Source organism: Gorilla gorilla, chromosome 9 (assembly GCF_029281585.2).
Source record: "Gorilla gorilla gorilla isolate KB3781 chromosome 9, NHGRI_mGorGor1-v2.1_pri, whole genome shotgun sequence".
Lineage (NCBI taxonomy): Eukaryota > Metazoa > Chordata > Mammalia > Primates > Hominidae > Gorilla > Gorilla gorilla.
Genome location: NC_073233.2, coordinates 124,739,829 through 124,753,351, shown reverse-complemented (window position 1 = coordinate 124,753,351; position 13,523 = coordinate 124,739,829). Strand labels below are relative to the sequence as shown.

At 44.0% G+C, this 13,523-nt stretch overlaps 1 long non-coding RNA gene across 1 annotated transcript; it reads left to right on the top strand.

Moving 5' to 3' along the window:
* Nucleotides 1-355: 355 nt before the first annotated feature.
* LOC129525302 (uncharacterized) lies at nucleotides 356-2,221 on the top strand. The gene is made up of 2 exons (XR_008669496.2): nucleotides 356-853; nucleotides 1,971-2,221. It is a non-coding gene; the product is annotated as an uncharacterized lncRNA (long non-coding RNA).
* Nucleotides 2,222-13,523: the final 11,302 nt, after the last annotated feature.

The window sequence follows — 13,523 nt, the reverse complement described above, 5'->3', positions numbered from 1 at the left end:
CAGGGCCTTGCTGCTCTTGAGGGATTGTCCTGGCAGGATCAAAAGCAGCTCCTGCATGGGGACGCCCTGTCCTCCTGCTGTTATCATAGTATGCCCTGTGCTCCCAGGAGGAGGCTGAGGTATGTCCTGGGGACAGAAACAACAAGCTTAGGGTTATTTGGGCACTCCCTTGTCTCCTGTCTGAGAGCGTGCAGGGTGGAGTCATGCTATCTTGCTGTGTGATGACAAGTAGCTGACAATGCAGGGGCACAATAAAAACCCTCGAATGGCCCACATCTGAGGAGTGAGGGTTTGGTGAGCTGCTGGTTCTGAGATAATGGATTAGTGATATGGGAACAAAAGACCTAGGACCTGGAATCATAAGATCACAGGGCATTAGGGTTGGAGGGAACAACCTTGTCTCTCAGCCCTAATTCCTTTGATATCATTTAACGAATGATCTTAACTCTAGGCTAACAGCCGTCGAGCTCAGGCACACCATTTGTTTGTTCATCATTGTATTTGCAGGATGTGGTAGCTAGCCCTCACAATGGTGGCTGACGTGTGATCAATAGGCTATGTCATGGTATTTCACTTCTAAGTCTAGGTCATAAAGGGCATTGTGGCACCTACCTTGATTTCTCTTGGATCACTCATTCTGAGGGAAGATAGCTGCCATGTTGGGAGGAAGTGCAAGCAGCCCTGTGAAGAGGTCAACACAGGGGGGAACTGAAGCCCCTTCTGAACAGCTAGCACCAACTTTCCAGCCATGTAAAGTGATCCACCTTGGAAACAGATCCTCCAGCCTCAGCCAAGCCTTCAGATGCAACAGCTGTTATCATAGTATGCCCTGTGCTCCCAGGAGGAGGCCGAGGTATGTCCTGAGGACAGAAACAACAAGCTTAGGGTTATTTGGGCACTCCCTTGTCTCCTGTCTGAGAGCGTGCAGGGTGGAGTCATGCTATCTTGCTGTGTGATGACAAGTAGCTGACAATGCAGGGGCACAATAAAAACCCCCGAATGGCCCACATCTGAGGAGTGAGGGTTTGGTGAGCTGCTGGTTCTGAGATAATGGATTAATGATATGGTACATTCATTCCTTTGGAGTCTAAGCCATTGGTTCCAACCTCCCCAGGAAGTCTCCAGTGTTATGGAAAAGGGTTTGTGAACAGGAATGTACTTGGACAGAAAATGTTCTTCCCTTTAAAAATGTATCTTAAGGCCGGGTGAGGTGGCTCACGCCTGTAATCCCAGCACTTTGGGAGGCCGAGGCAGGCGATTGCCTGAGGTCAGGAGTTGGCGACCAGCCTGGCCAACATGGCAAAACTCTGTCTCTACCAAAAATACAAAATTAGCCGGGCTTGGTGGCTTGTGCCTGTATCCCAGCTACTTAAGAGGCTGAGGCAGGAGAATTGCTTGAACCTGGGAGGTGGAGGTTGCAGTAAGCCGAGATGGTGCCACTGCACTCTTGCCTGGGTGACAGATCAAGACTCTGTCTCAAAAATAAATAAATACACAAATAATAAGAAAAAAATTATCTTAAGAAAATGATCATGGGATGCATGCATTTAGCTATGTGGATGTTCATCACAGTGTTGTTTGTAATAAAAAATTAAAACAAGCCAGGAACGGTGGCTCATGCCTGTAATTCCAGGACTTTGGGAGGCTGCGGTGGGCGGGTCACTTGAGGTCAGTAGTTCGAGAGCCTGGCAAGCATGGTGAAACCCCGTCTCGCGTGTGACAGTCTCTACTAAAAATACAAAAATTAACCAGGCATGGTGGTTCATGCCTGTAGTCCCAGCTATTCAGGAAGCTGAATCAGGAGAATGGCTTGAACCTCAGGAGGTGAAGGCTGCAGTGAGCCAAGATTGCACCACTGCACTCCAGCCTTGGCGACGGAACGAGACTCCATTTCAAGAAAAAATAAAAAATAAAAATAAAAGAAAGAAAGAAAAAAAAATATGTAATTGACTGAATCCCTCTCTTCGCAGGTTTTCACGAAACCCAAAACCAGTGGTGAAGATCTGGCAACCTTGTCATCTGTTAGTGCTTCTGTGATTGTGCTCTTCATCAGGTCATGATTTTCTGCGATTATTTCTATTTTCCCCATCCTGTGGTCCTCTCTGCAAGCCCCTCTCTTTTATTACCATTTCAATTTTCATTTTCTGTAGCCTCAAATCTTTGGTGATGAAGAGGAGTACATATAAACAAAACCTAAACAAATAAATAATGACAATCTTTATCTGGGGTTGGCACACCATCACTATGTTGACTCAGAATGTGTCCGGTACATTTTGTGGCACTCAAGCCCACGTCACTGGTCCCTCCCAGCTGTTGCACCACCGGCAGGAATTTTTGACACAAACATCTAGCAGTGGGGCATTTCTCGACCTGATGGATCATGGTCTGCGCAGGGTAAACAGGTTGTAGTGGCAAGCCTGAGGACCCGAGGACCTGCTGTCCTGGCTATCACTCAGAACTGGTTCTGCCTATGCAGGAGACAGGAGAAGAGGGAAACTGAGGGGGTTATGTTCGTGCTGGGACAAGGCATGGTGGGACAAGGAACGAGAGGTGATGACTTGGCAGCTGTGCCTCGGCTTGGCTGTTCTTTCCCTGGCTGGCCTTGAGTTACTGTTCTTGTACCCAGATCAGTTAACACATGGACCTGGTACCCTTATATTCCATCAGGCCTCTTTCTCCCAAATCCTAAACCCCCTGGGGTAAGGGGAAGAGCACCTGGCTTTTTACTTAGGACGGTGTTTTCTCCCAGTAGTTAAGTGTTGAGGCTCTTTGTGGTATGGGTCTGGTCTTAGGAGCAAAGTCCTCTCTTTGCTCCCAAGCAGGAGACAGTGTACTGAGCATGGACTTTGGAGTTAGATAGACCTGGAATTGGCCCAGGGCAAGACCTTGGGCAAGAATCTCTCTGAACTCCAGTTTCTCTGTAAATAAAATGAGGGTAACAATTCCTACCTTAGAGTATTGACTTGAGCATTACAGATAAGAAAGGTAAATACTGGGCACAAGGTAGGTCCATAGAGAGCTCATTGTCATTAAATCTTTTCAAACCCAATTGGGCCAGATTCTGGAAGGCAGAGAGCCTTGTGGGCGTGCCCAGGCTGCTTCCCACCCCCACGCGCTAGCCACACTGAGCCCTGCATCATTTCCCCAACCCACTAGATGAGGGTTTGTGTCTTATTCTCTCCAAGATGTGGCAGGGTGCCTGGCACACAATATGTGTCCCACCTCTCTGAGTCCCAACCAGGTTGGCCTCAGTGCCAATTGCTGCCTTCATCAGCTTTAGAGATGTGCGATGCATCATTGATCTCTCTTCTGAACCCGCCATGCCTCACACTTCTGTCAGCCCTGGTCATAGCCCAAAACATAAGGCTCTCTAGCAAGGTCACTCCCTCCCACCCCACTCTTCTTCCTGCATTGTTCTTTGCTTATTCTCTCTATCCAACATCCCGAGAACTATTCCCTCCCAGTTTTCCCACTGCCTCTGGAACACACTCCTCTGCATCTTCAGCCTTCCTAGGTGCCTCCTTCCACTTCCTGTCCTCAACTGGGCTTGGCCTTGGCTCAGGCTGCCCTGCTCCCTGGCTTCCCCTCGGTCCTCCTGCGTGGAGGCTGCTGACTCTCAGGTGGGGATGCTGTTCTTTCCATATCAAGTTTGCTGACTGTTGTTCTTATATTTTTTTTCTGTGATTCCATCAGTTTGAGGAAATGGTATTAAAATCTCCTACCAAATTTGTCAAGTTCTCTTTGGGACTCAGTGGCTTTTTGCTTTACGTATTTTGAGACTATGTTGTCAGGTTCAGAATTGTTTTATCTTCCCAGTGAATTTATTCTTCTTCTTCTTTTTTCTTTTTTTTGAGACAGAGTCTTGTTCTGTCACCCAGGCTGGAGTGCAGTGGTGCGATCTCAGTTCACTGCAACCTCTGCCTCCCCGGTCCAAATGATTTTCCTGCCTCAGCCTCCTGAGTAGCTGGGACTACAGGCATGCACCACCACACCCGGATAATTTTTTGTATTTTTAGTAGAGACAGGGTTTCACCACTTTGGTCAGGCTGGTCTCAAACTCCTGACCTTGTGATCCATCCCCCTGCCCCGGCCTCCCAAAGTGCTGGGATTACAGGTGTGAGCCACCACGCCCAGCCAAATTTCTTCTTTCATCGTTAAATAATGATCTGCTTTATCCCTATCAATCCTATCTATCCCTATCAATCCAAATAAGCAAAGCTTATTTGTTCTGATGTTACATTGCATACCTGCTTTCTTTTGATTACTATTTGTCTGGTATGTCTTCTTAAATTCCTTCCCTGGCTCCACTTTTTAACCTTTCTCTGACATTATATTTTAGGTATGCCTCTTATAAATTGCAAATAAGTAGAGTTTTTATAAAATCCAATCTGAAAACAACAATAGTAAACTGATGTAGCACCTACTGTGTCAAACATGTTTGTGTGCTTTTTAACCTACAGTAATAAAGCATTATTTCCCACAGGCCCTATGAGGCAAGTATTATCATCATTCCCCTTTTACAGAGTTTGAGGCTGGGTGCGGTGGCTCATGCCTGTAATCCCAGCACTTTGGGAGGCCAAGGCGGGAGGATCGCTTGAGCTCAGGAGTCTAAGACCAGCCTAGGCAATATAGTGAGACCCAATCGCTACAAAAAATTTAAAAATTAGCTTGGCAGGGTGGCACATGTCTGTGTTCCCAGGGACTCAGGAGACTGAGGTGAGAGGATCGCGTGGGCCCAGGAGGTGGAGGCCGCAGTAAATTGTGATTGGTGATTGCACCACTGCACCCAGCCTGAGTGACAGAGTGAGACTCTGTCTCAAAAAAAAAAAAAGAAGAAAAGAAAGAAAAGAAAAGAAAGAAATGGAATCACAGAGAAGTTAAATAATTTGCCAAAGGTCACAGAACCAATAAGTGGCAGGACTTCGACCCAGCGGACTAGCCCCAGAGACAATGCCTTGTGGGCTCACTTAATCTATTTAATTTGATAGTGATTACTGTTTTATTTATGTCATATTATTTTGTATTTTCATTTTACTATGATATTTCTTTGCTTCTTGTATCTTCCTGCTTGCTTCTCTGTTGGTTTTGTGTTCCTTTAAAGACTAATTTCATACCTTTTAAAAAATTCAGTTAAAAAGTTCAAGCTGCACGTAAAGAGTCAAACAGAGCCAGGTGTGGTGACTCATGTCTGTAACCCCAGCACTTTGGGAGGTCGAGACAGGGGGATCACTTGAGGCCAGGGGTTTGAGAGCAGCCTGGGCTACATAGCAAGGCTTCATCTCTCCAAAAAATTGTTTTTTAAAAAAGAGTCAAACAGATCTACAAGTTAGTTTAAAATAGCAGCAGTATCTCAACCCCCACCTCTATTTTTCACTCTACAAAAACAACTACTGTCAACTGTTTTTTTGTTTCGTTTTGTTTTGTTTTTTTTTGAGACGGAGTCTCACTCTGTCACCCAGCCTGGAGTGCAGTGGTACGATCTTAGCTCACTGCAACCTCTGCCTCTCAGGTTCAAGCGATTCTTCTGCCTCAGCCTCCCATGTAGCTAGGATTACAGGCATGTGCCACCACGCCCGGCTAATTTTTGTATTTTAAGTAGAGACAGGGTTTTACCATGTTGGCCAGGTTGGTCTCGAACTCCTGACCTCAGGTGATCCACCCTCCTCGGCCTCCCAAAGTGCTAGGATTATAGGCCACCGTGCCCGTCTGACATTGCCTCTTTAGAAGGAAGTGCAGTTCATCTTCACTGATGAGGGAGCTTTTCTTCATGGAATAACATCAGCTGAAATATATAAAAGAAATAGTAGAATTAGAACATTCTCATTCTGCAACTCTTCTAATGTAATAATTAATTCAGGCAAAAATCTTGAATGTATGCTATGTTCATCAGGTTGCCAAGGTATTTTAAGATGCCAAAGTATCACAATTCTGTTACTTGTTAATTACAAAGGGAAATAACCTATCTTTCCAACCAAGAGGTCTGCTAGTGACCACCTCACGAAGTGAAAAAACTAAGGATTGCTATTAGTGGGACAAGTAGCCATTGTGTACCTCCTGATATGACATCATGTGAACTTCTCACTTCATCTTTAAGTATTCTTAGCCAGGCACAGTGGCACATGCTTGAAATCCCAGCACTTTGGGAGGCTGAGGCAGGGGGATCGCTTGAGGCCAGGATTTCAAGACCAGCCTGAGCAACATGTCAAGACCCCCACCTCTACAAAAAATTAAAAAGTTAGCCAGGTGTGGTGGTGCATGCCTGTAGCCCCAGCTACTCAGGAGGCTGAGGTGGGAGGATCACTTGAGCCCAGGAGTTGGAGGCTGCAGTGAGCTATGATCATACCACTGCACTCCAGCTGGATGACAGAGCAAGACCCTGTCTCAAAAAACAAAACAAAACAAAAAACACCAAAAAAACCCCACAGTAAATTAGAAGAAAGCTGCATAAATTAGAAGAAGCTGACGTGAAATCCTGAGTCCATGGTTCAATTTAGGAGGGACCATCTGGAGAGCAGGGAACCCCCAAAAGTCAGTTTCTTTAGTCCTATTTCCTTGGGCCAGCCAAATTCCTCAGGGAGAATGTTGTTGCATTTTCAATAAGGGGAAAGATGGTGAACTGAGGAGTCTTTTAAAAAAATTTATTTTTGAGATGGGGTCTCATTCTGTCGCCCAGGCTAGAGAGCAGTAGCATGATCATGGCTCACTGCGGTCTCTAACTTGTGGGCTCAAGCAATCCTTCTGCCTCAGCCTCCTGAGTAGCTAGGACCACAGGTGTCACCATACCTGGCTAATTTTTGTATTCTTTGCAGAGACAGGGTCTCGCTACATTGCCTACGCTGGTATCGAACTCCTGGGCTCAAGCGATCCTCCTGCCTTGCCTTCTCAAAGTGTTGGGATTACAGGCATGAGCCACTGTGCCCAGCCTCAAAATTTAGTGTATAAAGTTTTCCTTAATTTTTCTTAGCACAAAAACCCTGGCCCCCAACAATACCTAGTTTTCTCCAGGCTGGAGTCCCACTCTTTTACCCTTTTCAGAGAGAATAAGCATCTGGTTTTCTGCTGCTTTGGGGGTACCCAGCCAAGTAGAGTTGAAGAGAACAGCTGCTTCTCAAACAGACTCTCGACCAACTGCCATATTTCTAGTCCCATTGCCACCCACTCTTCCAGAAGAATGTTGATGCTAATGTCAGAGCATTTGGAGAGTTTAGTAGTGAAAATCAGGGGCCTTCTTGGCTTTCTCCACTGCTGCTTCAAAATTCATGTCAGGTGTGCCTGTCACCACCGTTTGACCATTTGGAAGCTTTCCAGCTTCCAAAATGTTGTTATTTTTGTCTCCTTTTCTATTTTCCCTTTGGGTTTATGCATTTTGTAAAAAGTGCACTTCAATGCCACGTTATTGAGATTTCAGAGAACAGCAGAGGCTAATGCATGCAATCAATCCACCGTCCGTTACTAGAAGTCAATCGGATGCTCTTTAGTCTCTCTTCCCCATATACTAGTTTAAAAGTTATCCATTCTTTCTATTCGTTTTATGGGTTATCCTTAAAATTTTAATATTCTTGTCTGACCTAACAAAGTCTATAGATAATCAATATCCCTATCTTCCTCCTGAATAATGCAAAGGCTGCTGAATGCTTTCACTTTGATCTCTCCTTTCCCATTTCCAGGTTGCTTCGGTCTGACATTTTAGTTCCTCATTACTTTTAACACCTCCTCCAAAGTAGTCCCTTCATCAATAGATGTTTTTGAGCCCTCCCTACCATGTGATAAGCACTGGTCTAGGCACTGGGAGTACAGTAGGAAATGAGATAAACTTGGCCAGGTGTAGGGTGGCTCACACCTGTAATCCCAACACTTTTGAGGCCGAGGCGGGCAGATCGCGTGAGCCCATGAGTTCGAGACCAGCCTGGGAAACATAGTGAGACCCCCGTCCCTACAAAAAAATATAAAAATTAGCTGGGCATGGTGGTGTATGCCTGTGGTCCTAGCTACTCAGAAGACTGAGGTGGGAGGATCATCTGAGCCCAGGGTGGTCGAGGCTGCGGTGATTACACCACTGCACTCCATCCTGGGCAACGGTGAGACCCTGTCTCAAAAACAAACAAACAAACAAGCAAACAAAACCCCCACAAACTAAACTATGTGTAAATACATTTTTGTTAGGTAGAACTATATGAAATTGCCACTATTTGACCAATTTTTAGTGAAAACTAGTCTCATAAGTGTGTGTGTGTGTATTTTCACTAATGTTTTTTGGATTTACCTAAACGTTTACTAATTTCATTGCTCCCCATGTCTCCTTCTATCCTATTCCTTTTTTCTGGGTTCTGTTTCCTTTTCAGATTTTTAGTAGTTCTTTTCAGTGAGGATCTGTGAGTGGTAAACTGTCTTTCTCTGAAATTAACTTCTTCCTCTCAAATAATAGTTCACCTGAGTATAAGTCTTGGTTGGCCATTAATTTCCTTTCAGTCTTTAGAAGGTACATTGATGATAAATCAGTTGCCGGTTTAATCATGCTTCATGTGTAGATCATTAGTCTTTCTCTTTGGTTGATTTTAAGATATCCATTGCCTTCAGTGTTCTGCAGATTACTGCGATGTGTCCTCATTTGGTTGTGTGTTAATTTTTCCTACCAAGACTCAGGATGCTTCCTGTACCTGAGGATTCCGGTCACATCTTGCTTCAATGTTTGAAATTTCTCAGCCATCATCTTTTGAATATTGCCTCTTCCACGGTCCCTGTGTCCTCTTCGTGGAAATCCTACAGGCATATATTGGACCTCCCATTCTGTCCTCCATGTCTCTTACCGTCTATTCATACCCTCCTTTTTATATTTAATTTTTTTGAGACAGAGTTTTGCTCTGTGGCCCAGGACGGAGTGCAATTGCATGATCTTGGCTCACGGCAAACTCTGCCTCCCAGGTTCAAGCTATTCTCCTGCCTCAGTCTCCCAAGTAGCTGGGATTACAGGCATGCACCACCACGCCCGGCTAATTTTTGTATTTTTAGTAGAGACGGGGTTTCACCATATTGGCCAGGCTGGTCTGAAACTCCTGACCTCAGGTGATCCACCCACCTCGGCCTCCCAGAGTGCTGGGATTATAGGCATGAGCCACCATGCCTGGTCAATATCCTCCTTTTTATTTCTGTGATTCTTTCTGTGTGATTTTCTCAGATCTACCTTCTTGCTTACTAATTCTCTCTCCAACTGTAGCTAAATGTGTTTTATATTATAATGACTATATTTTTTTCACTTATAGATGTTCTATTTAATTCTTTTTCTTTTTGACAAATAGAACTTATTTCAAAACAAACAAAAGGCCAGGCATGGTGGTTCATGCCTGTAATCCCAGTGCTTTGGGAGGCCGAGGCAGGAGGATTGCTTGAGCCCAGGAGTTCAAGGCCAGCCTGGGCAACATAGTGAGATCCTTTCTCTACCAAAAAAATAAAAAATCAGCTGGGTGTTGTGGGACACTCCTGTAGTCCCAGAAACTACAGATTCTTGGGAGGCAGAGGCTGGAGGATTGCTTGAGCCTGGGAGGTTGAGGCTGCAGTGAACTGTGATCATGCCACTGCACTCTAGCCTGGGTGACAAAGCGAGATCCTGTCTCAAAAACACACAAACAAACAAGCAAAGAAACAAAAAAATGCTTACATAGGTTACTACTTTCTTGCTGGGATAGTTTTAACACTGCGTTAAGCATAAACACCTTTCTTTCTGAAATGTATTTGAGATGTATATTGATTTTTAAAAAACCCACACCTCCATTAAGGTCTGGTGATAGCAGTAGAAACAATGTAGAGTGGCTCCACAATCATATAGATGTCTTTGGTGTGTTCTGAGATGGAGTCCAGGAACACCAAGTAAAGACTGCTACCTCACAGTTTACATCTGAGTTCTTAGAAGACAAGACTGAAGGAGAACAATTTGTAACAAGATTTACTTGGCCCGGGTGTGGTGGCTCACACCTGTAATCCCAGTACTTTGGGAGCTTTGGGAGGCTGAGGTGGGTGGATCACCTGAGGTCAGGAGTTCGAGACCAGCCTGGCCAACATGGAAAAACCCCCATCTCTACTAAAAATACAAAAATTAGCCAGGCACGGTGGCACACGCCTGTAATCCCAGCTACTCAGGAGGCTGAGGCAGGAGAATCACTTGAACCCAAGTGACTGGGTTGCCGTGAGCCGAGATCACGCCACTGTACTCCAGCCAGCCTGGGTGACAGAGTGAGACTCTGCCAAAAACAAAAACAAAAAAAAAAGACTTACTGTTCAGAAGGAGAAGTCATAATGTTGCTTTAAAGAACAGGTCACAAAAGAAAGACTCTAGAAGATCTTCTCACTTGGTGCATATCAAGTGTCTATTTGAGACCCATACACTTGCTTAATCCATGGATTTAAGGCAAAAGTGCTGCTGCTGAGCAGTAAGGAATAAGGTACCTGCTAACCTTTACCAATCCACATTTTAAAATCCTTCTTACTACACATCCAGAATGAGTGAGCAATTCTTGGGTATTAAAAAACAAAAACACAAAACAAAGTAAAGGGGCAACTCTCTTAAAAATGCAGCTATCCGCAAACACTGTGATACAAAACGACAGTCAAGGAAAGGGCAGCACGAACAAGTTCACGTGGAAGGAATCTGTTCAAAGTCTCTGGATTTAAGAACAAGTCCCCTAAAAGCTCTTACTTACAGAAGAAATCGGATAATAAATGTAGTTGGAATGATGGAATTCTTTAAGTTTTCATTTCGTTTTGGGCAACTCTGTGGCCCAGGCTGGAGTGCAGTGGTGTGATCACGGCTCACTGCAGCCTCAACCTCCCAGGCTCTGGTGATCCTCCCACCTCAGCCTCCTGAGTGGCTGGGACTACAAGCATGTGTGCCACCGTGCTAGGCTAATTTTTGTATTTTATTTTTAGTTTGTAGTTTTTTTTTTTTTGGAGAGACAGGTTTTGCCATGTTGCCAAGGCTGGTCTCAAATTCCTGGGCTCAAGTGATCCTCCCACCTCAGCCTTCCAAAGAGCTGGGATTACAGGCATGAGCTACTGCACCTGGCCTAGCATTTTTTAAAAATCACTATCTGGCAACTCTCAGGATAATATTCGATTCAGGCAAGGATCATCAATGAATGCTAAAACCATTGGGTGAAAAATTGTTGCAGAATGGGATGCTCACATGGCTTCAAAGTATTGCTCCACGAATTACTTATCAATAACGTAAAAAACCAAACTTTACTAACCATGGAGAACTCTGGTTGTTATCACTTTAACCGAGTGATCAAACTTAACATCACTAAATAGAGTGCAACCTAATAGTTCGTGCCTCCAGCTAGGATGCAGTAAGAAGGGCCAGATATCACCCAGTATTTTTGCCAAAAATGTTTAACCTTAATCTAATCATGAGAAGGTAATCACTCAAATCCAGAATGTGGGACATTTTACAAGATGTCCTCGTTGCACTCTTCCAAAAAAAATCAATGTCATGAAAACAAACAAATGGTGGGGTTGGGGAGAACTGTTCTAAATTTAAAAACTAAAGCGGGATAACAACCAGATGAGATGTGTTAGAGCTTGAATTTACAGAGAGAGAAAAACAACTGTGAAAGCATTCTGGGGAAAATCTGAATATGTAGGATATGTTAGATGATATTAAGGAATTGTGTTAATTTTCAAAGGTATGATAATGTTTTTTTCTTTTGTAAAAGAGTCCTTATTTTTCACAACGTATGTTGAAGTATTCAGAGTGAAGTGTCACATTGGCTATAATTATTTCAAATGGTTCCACACACAAAGCACATACCACATACACATATACATATACCTCCAACCAACTCAAACCATGTTCAACACTGAAACTATAAGATGCCACCAAACAGGGAAGCATGAGTGTGTGTTGCATCTACGCATTGTATCAATCCAGGTTCAGCCAGAAAAACAAAAGCCACTCCATGTATTTCAAGTATGAAAGGCTTTAAAACAAAAAATTAAAGGTTTATCCAACTCTTGGAAGGGCTGGAGGAGTGACCACCTCGGTTTGCAGTTCAGAAGGAGTGACTCTCAAACGCTCATTAGTAAGTGGCTACAAATGGGAAGCTCGCCTTATTATGCCTGCAATATCAATGCATGTGGTTCCTGGGAAGGTCACCCAGAAGCTGCTTTAAACTCCAAGCCTGTCCATGCTTCTGTCTGCAACCGGCATTGAAACATAATGGCCTCTCCTCTTCCGTCTCACGCTGGCTGACTCTAACCTAGGCTCATAGAGAGAAGGGATTCTAGAAAATGTATTAATAGTTCCAAGTGTCCCCTCTGCATCTCATAAAAGACCTTAGAAAGGGCACTGATACTGCTATTTGCAAAAAGACAATCCAGCGCAGTTGTGTTTTACAGCACAGACTCTTTAAGTTTGGGTTATCAGCAAAAAACCATTAGAGTATGAGAAATTCCTTTTTAAATTGTGGCAAAATATACATAACATAAAAATTACCATTGTAGCTATTGTACATTGTAGCTAAGTATATAGTCCAGTAGCATTAAGTACATTTACACTGTTGTGCACCACTATCTAGCTCCAGAAACTTTTAATCTTCCCAAACAGAAACTTGTACCTATTAACCAATACCTTCTCCTTCCTCACTTCTCCTAGAAACCAGAATTATACTTTCTGTCTCTACAAATCTGACTATTTTGGATACCTCAGAATCACAGTATGTGTCATTCTATGACTGGCTTATTTCACTTAGCATCATATCTTCAAGGGTCATCCATGTTATAACATGTGTCAGATTTCCTTTTCTTTTCTTTTCTTTTTCTTTTTTTTTTTTTTTGAGACACAGTCTCGCTCTGTCACCCAGGCTGGAGGGCAGTAGCACAAGCTCAGCTCACTGCAGCCTCTGCCAGGTTCAAGCAATTCTCGTGCCTCAGCCTCCCAAGTAGCTGGAATGACAGGCATGCACCACCACACCTGGCTAATTTTTGTATTTTTAGTAGAGACGGGGTTTTACCATATTGGCCAGGCTGGTCTTGAACTTCCGGCCTCAAGTGATCTGCCCGTCTCGGCCTCCCAAAGTGCTAGGATTACAGGCGTGAGCCACTATGCCTGGCCCCCAATTGTCATTATTTAAGGCTAAGTGATATTTTGTTGTCTGTATATACCACATTTTGTTTATTCATTCATCTGTCAATGGACATTTGGGTTGTTTCCACCCCTTGGTTATAATACTACTAGGAACACGAGCATACAAATATCTGCTCCAGTCCCTGCTTTTATCTTTTGGATATATGCCCAGAGGTGGAATTGCTGGGTCACAAGGTAATTCTAGATTAAATTTTTTGAGGGACTGCCGTATTGTTCTCCACCATAGCTGCACCATTTTACCTTCCCAGCAGCAGCGTACAAGCGGTCCAGCTTCTCCACATCTTCACCCACACTTGTTATTTTTGGCTTTTATTTTATTTTTTAAAATAACATTCTAATGGGTGTTAAGTGGTCAGAAATGGTTCTTTTAGGAGTAGAGATAGAGGCC